Consider the following 6,165-nt stretch of genomic DNA (forward strand, 5'->3'; position numbering starts at 1 on the left):
CAAAAAAAAAAAAAAAAAACCACCACACCCTCCCCCCCCCAAAAAAAAAGAAATCAAAGGAGGATTGAAGAAAATAAATCCCCTCTAAGGATAATGCAATAATGCATCCCAAACATTGAATATCTAGAGAATACATATATAAATATATCGAGGTATGTATGTTTATATATGTCTGGATCTTATAGACCCATTTGCATTTTACTCCTGCTCTGAAACGCTTTTTTATACAAAGGATCTGCCTCTCTTCTTTAATGAACTCTATCAACAATTCTATTTTAATTTTTTTTTTTTCCTAAGCACTAAGGTGAGAAAAGAGACTTTCCTCTCGAGGAGAATGTGCATCCAAACCGCCTTTTCCATGTGGCTCTTCCCTCTGCATCTCCATTCTCTTCTTCCCAAGGCTTTTTCATGCATCTTTAGGTGTCTTACAGCTGGAATAATTCTGCCAGAGGACGATGGTGACGTGCCAGGAAAACCCAGGGGTGGTTTCTGAGTGTGTCCCAGGGAAGCCAGACAGCCCAGGTGGAATATTGCAATTGAAGCATTGCAGAGTTCATTTTATCACAGCACAATGCCTTTGTAGTGGATATTTTTAATTAGAGTTTAGCCATTGACAGCCAAAGGTTTGCCATATTTTGATATACCACCATTTTTGTTTGTTTTTTTTAACTGGAAGCTTTTCTTAAAAATAACAAACCAAAAAAAAAAAAATTATAATTATTTTATAAATAAGCACAATCTTATTTTTATAAGAAATGTTGGGGGAGGGAGCTGAGAAAGGGGAGCTGGTACCAAAAGAAATGGAGTGTAGCTATAGGCACAGTGCAAAAAAAATTAAAATAAAATCTCTCTTGGGATGTTGGGATATGGGAGAGCTGCTGTGGGACCCTGGCACTGTGTCCAGAGCTTGATCTGGCCCTGCCTGAGGGGTTTTATGGGAAAATAATGTCGATATCCCATGTTGGCAGGGCAGGATGCATCCCTAAAGCATCCCTAAATCTCCCTAAATCCACACAGGGCAGCTGGAAGGATGCTGCTGGGGCTCAGGGCTGTGTGCCCCACTCTGGTTTAAGGGAAACTCCACCAAATACTCCCAAAACTTTTATTTGAGTGCTGGGTTTATGATTCCAGCCCCCAGCTGAGTTTGCACCAGCAACATGAGTTTCCCTGCTGGTACAGGCAGGAAAATCCTCCAAATTCATCCCCAGCCTCTTTTCCCTGCTCTGCCAGCTCTGGGTGCTCTCCCCACTCTGCACAAACACAGAGCTGGAGGGGAAAAAAAGGGATAAATTATGGAAAGAAATGCTCAACACTGCCCAGAAATGGGGAAGCCCCATCCCATTATCCCTTATCCAAAGCCAGAGTGGAGCGATGAGAGTTGGAGTTGGGCTGATGTTAAAGGCTGTGATGGAGTTTATCCCTATAAACAGTGCCAGGGAGCAGGGGACAGACACAGAAGTGTCATTGGAGCAGGGGGACAGACACAGAGGTGCCATTGGAGCAGGGGACAGACACAGAGGTGTCATTGGAGCAGGGGGACAGACACAGAGGTGCCATTGGAGCAGGGGGACACAGAGGTGCCATTTATTCCCAATTTTCCTGCAGGTGGCCGGGGCACTTCCAGCAGGGCCGTGCCCTCGAGGGCTGTTCCCCCTGCAATAAGGAGCTGTCTGTCTGCACAAAAAAAATTAAAAAATAAATAATCCTTTCTGTGAAAGGATCTTCCCATCAGGGCGATGGGAGAGAGCCCAGTGACTGTGTTGCAAAAGGAGCAAAAAAAAAAAAAAAGAAAAAAAAAAAAAAAGAAAACTCAAGGAAAAATCACGCGAAAAAAAATCCCCCGGAGCGAAATAATTCTTTTGTACCAATGAAGTTTTGTTGTGTGCCTTTTGCAGTACGGCTGGACGTGACAATAAAGTGACAGTTGTTTGCATCACTTTGACTCTTGGAGGTCTAAAATGCTCCCAGGCTTTTTAAGGGAGAGGTGGAATTTGAGGGCAATGTTGCATTTGTTGTGTTCTCTGCTCTGGAGGGAGCAGGTTAAGGCAACTCCTGCCTCAGGATGGGCTGAGCCTTTCAATCCTGATTTTTGGTGATTTTTGTTGGAAATGCCAACCAGTTCCAACGATCCTGAGTTGGGAATTCCATCTCTCCGAGGCTTAAGAAAGAGATGGAATTTGAGGACAGCGTTGCATTTATTGTGTTCTCAGCTCGAGTGATCCCAACTCCAGAGAGCAGGTTAGGGCAATTCCTGCCTCAGGCAGGGCAGTGGATGGGCTGAGCCTCTCAATCCTGATTTTTGGTGATTTTTGTGAACCTCAGTCAGGGCAGTGGATGGGCTGAACCTCACAATCCTGATTTTTGGTGATTTTTGTGGAAGTGCCAGCCAGTTCCAGAGCTCTGGAGTTGGGAAGAGGCATGGACAGAATTCCTGAAACAAGTGGGTGTATGCAATGTCCATATTAAGGGTCCTGGTGGGATGCTCAGGGGGGTCCCCAGCCTCCAGAAGCTGTGGGGATAAAGGGGTGAACCCCTCATTGTGGAGCTGGGGGGGCAGAGCCTTTCCCAGCCCCTCAAAACCCCAATTGTTGTGGTTTGAAAGCAAAATGAATGAGAGGCTCCAAGTCAGAGATATAATTTAATAAGAAGAAAGGTAAAAAGGTAAAATAAAATAAAATCAATGCAATAACACAAAGGAGCACTGCCAGAGTCAGAACACACCCTGAGCAGGGTGGGGGGAGCAGTCCAGGTGAGGGGCTCTTCCTGAAGCAGTGATCCCACAGAAAGGTCTGGGAGCTCTGCTCCTCTGGGAATCCAGTGGCTCAGGGCTGCTTGTCCTGTCCCAAATCCCAGATTCTCTCCAGGTGGGAATGCTTGGCTCCTCCCCCTGGGCATTGGGAGCATCTCCCAATGGGATGAGAAGTCGTGCAGTGGCTCCTTGATGGCCCATTAAACAGAGATAACCTCTGGAGGGAATTCCCTGTGACTCATGGGCCAGGCGTTAATGGGCCACGAGCAGAAGACACTCCAAAGGCCATTAGCAGAAGAGGCAGGGGCTTGGGAAAACACTAGCCCACCTGGTTTCAACAGTTCATGAAGATGGTGATAGAATAAATACTTTGTGTACATCCTACACTGCAACCAAGGACACCAATCCTGCTCCCTACTTCAGGCAGGCAGCACTCACTCTGTGTGTGTGTGATGAGTGAGCTCTGCTCCCCTTCCATCCCTCTTCCTCCTCTGCTCAGAGCATCCTCAGGGATGGTGGGATGGAGATTTTTGGAGTTTTCCCCAAGGGAAGGAGTTCCACAAGCTTGGTTCAGGATGTGACTCTGAGGGGGAATCCTGAGTTGATGTTTTTGGCTGGTTACACGTGGATTCTCCAATGTCTGCTGGAAGGTTTGTGCTGCCTCTCTCCCCCACAGCACCCAGGACCACCCTCCATCTCCCACTGGTGCTAATTAAACTCAGAAGATAATTGGCCACTTCTTTGCTCAGGTTTGCTGAGCCTGGCACCTCCTTCCTCCAGCCAAGGAAAAAACTGTGGAAGGTACCAACACCCACAACCTTTCCATGTCTCCATTTCCAGTTTCTGGAGCATCTCTTGATCCTCAGTGGATTTATCCTCTCACAGGGAGTGCCAGGACACAGGGAATGGCTTCCCACTGTCTGAGGACAGGGATGGATGGGAGATTGGGAAGGAATTCCTGGTTTTGAGGGTGGTGAAACCCTGGCACAGGGTGCCCAGAGAAGCTGTGGCTGCCCCAAATCCCTGGAAGTGTCCAAGGCCAAGGTTGGATGGGGTTTGGAACAACCTGGGAGAGTGGAAGGTGTCCCTGCTTGTGGCAGGGGATGGAATGAGATGAACTTTAAGGTCCCTTCCAACCCAAACCATTCTGGCATTCCATGAAGATGATGGTGGTGGTGATGAAGAGCCTGTTTTCCATGGGGAAGCGACATCAGTAAAACTTCCAGAGTGGTTTCTCCAGCTGGATCCTGCCTGCCTTTACCATCCATCCCTTCTCCAAACCCTGGGAGAGCTTCAGGGGATGGAGATGTCACTGGAGTGTCACTGCCCCCCTCCCCTGGCACCATCCACAGTGCCTTTTCCACAGCCTCCAGAAATAATTGTACGTTCCCAACAAATTCCCTTTTGTCCTCTAAAAATATCCCCAGGCCCCGGAGGCGAGGCAGGCACTGACCACCGGCAGGTCCGGAGCCCTAATTGCTGATTTCTGCTGAAATCTGACATTTTTGGGGCAGCAGGGGAGGAGCACGAGGGAATGAGCCACTTCTGGGAGGGGGATTGTATTGTCTGCTGGCTAAGTATAGCCTCCAGATTTCATCCCTGCCCTATAAAACCCCGGAATTTTCCTAAAACCCAGATGGGGAAGGGTTTTGTCTCACCAGACAGGGGGTGAGGAGAGGAGGGAATTCTCCTCTCCCTGTGGGCTGTGCTTGGAAAAGGCTAAATGGGAATGGATTTAATGATTTCCCCTTCTCCCTTTGATGACTTGACCTCCATTCCTGCTTCATCTCAGCACGGGGGAGGCTCCCAGGGGAGGGAAAGGTCCTCGAGTTCCCATCCTGGTGTGTCCCCAGGCGCCCACTGTGGCCTTTTCCCTGGGGTGCTCCAGCTGCTGGCAGCTCTCCCCTGCTGCTTTGCCTTCCCATCACATGGATTTAAACACTGACCAAAAAAAAAGATTAAAAAAAAAGCTGCCCTGGGGCCATCTCTTCTCCATTTCCAAATTCTGCACCTCCAATCACTACTCCAGGACAGCCAGAGAAGTCAGAAATTTGGGATTTGTAGGGGGCAAATGCCAGTTTTATGGAGCAAACTGCAAAATGCACCATAAAAAAAAAAAAAGGGAGGAAATGCTGCAGGGATATCTTTAATTTGCTAATTAATTTCCCTCTCCCTGCTTTCTCCATTGTGGGTGCCTGGCATTGCATCCTCTTTTTTTAATCCCAAAAAAACCAAGCCGGGCTGGATGTGTCCCATCAGCATCACCCTGGTGAGGCACCGCTGACTAACTGGTGATAATCACAAAAAAATAATAATAATAACATAAAAATCCCCCGTGTGTTGGTGGCTTTTTAAAGGGAATTTCTGGCACCTTGAAATGATCGCTGGTAATTAATGCTGTGTTGGGGGTCACTGTGGAGGGATGGAGGGGACAGTGCTGGGTGCCAGGGCTGGGGGACACCTCTCAGTGGGGTTTTTTTGGGATGTCAGGGTGTGATGAGCTCCCTCGGCCCCTTTGGTGCAGGAGGAAATCAGTCATCGAAGGAAATCAGTCACCAGGTGTTGCTGTGGAAACAGGAGAGGAGGGAAAAATCTGGACCGAGGGAGCCAGGGGGAGTGGGGGACACACAGACCCCGTGTCACCCCAGTGTCACCCCCCTGCCACCCCCAGTGTCATCCCCAGTGTCACCCCAATGTCACCCCCCATGTTACCCCAGTGTCACCCCAGTGTCACCCCAGTGTCACCCCCAGTGTCATCCCCAGTGTCACCCCAATGTCACCCCCAGTGTCACTCCAGTGTCACCCCAGTGTCACCCCCCAGAGTCACCCTGTGTCAACTTCCAGTGTCACCCGTGTCACCCCCAGTGTCACCCCCCAGTGTCACCCCCATGTCACCCCCCAGTGTCACTCCCTGTGTCACCGCAGTGTCACCTCCGTGTCCCCCCGTGTCACCCCCAGTGTCACCCCAGTGTCACCCCCAGTGTCACCCCAGTGTCACCCCTGTGTCACCCCAGTGTCACCCACCTTATAAAAACCCCATCAACTCCTTCAATTCCTCCAAAATCTTCCACCTGAAATTCCCCCAAAACTGGGCAATGGGGGGGCTCACATTGAAAAGAAAATACAAAATATTGAGTGATCCCCTTGAGCTGCGCCCTAAAAATGGGAATTTTGGGGTTGGGAAGGGTTTGAGGGACAGGGGATGGGGCAGGGACAGGGGATGGGGCAGGGACAGGGACAGGGGATGGGACAGGGCAGGGACAGGGGATGGGGCAGGGACAGGGGATGGGGCAGAGCAGGGACAGGGGATGGGGCAGGGACAGGGGATGGGGCAGGGACAGGGACAGGGGATGGGGCAGGGACAGGGATGGGGCAGGGACAGGGGATGGGACAGGGACAGGGACAGGGGATGGGGC

The 6,165-nt window shown here is 50.0% G+C and overlaps 1 long non-coding RNA gene across 1 annotated transcript; it reads left to right on the forward strand.

Moving 5' to 3' along the window:
• The first annotated feature begins 18 nt into the window (after positions 1-18).
• LOC310910878 lies at positions 19-1,703 on the forward strand. The gene is made up of 2 exons (XR_014590418.1): positions 19-1,458; positions 1,490-1,703. It is a non-coding gene; the product is annotated as an uncharacterized lncRNA (long non-coding RNA).
• Positions 1,704-6,165: the final 4,462 nt, after the last annotated feature.

The sequence above is a fragment of the Zosterops lateralis genome (assembly GCF_965231275.1).
Source record: "Zosterops lateralis genome assembly, chromosome: 6".
NCBI classification, from domain to species: Eukaryota; Metazoa; Chordata; class Aves; order Passeriformes; family Zosteropidae; genus Zosterops; species Zosterops lateralis.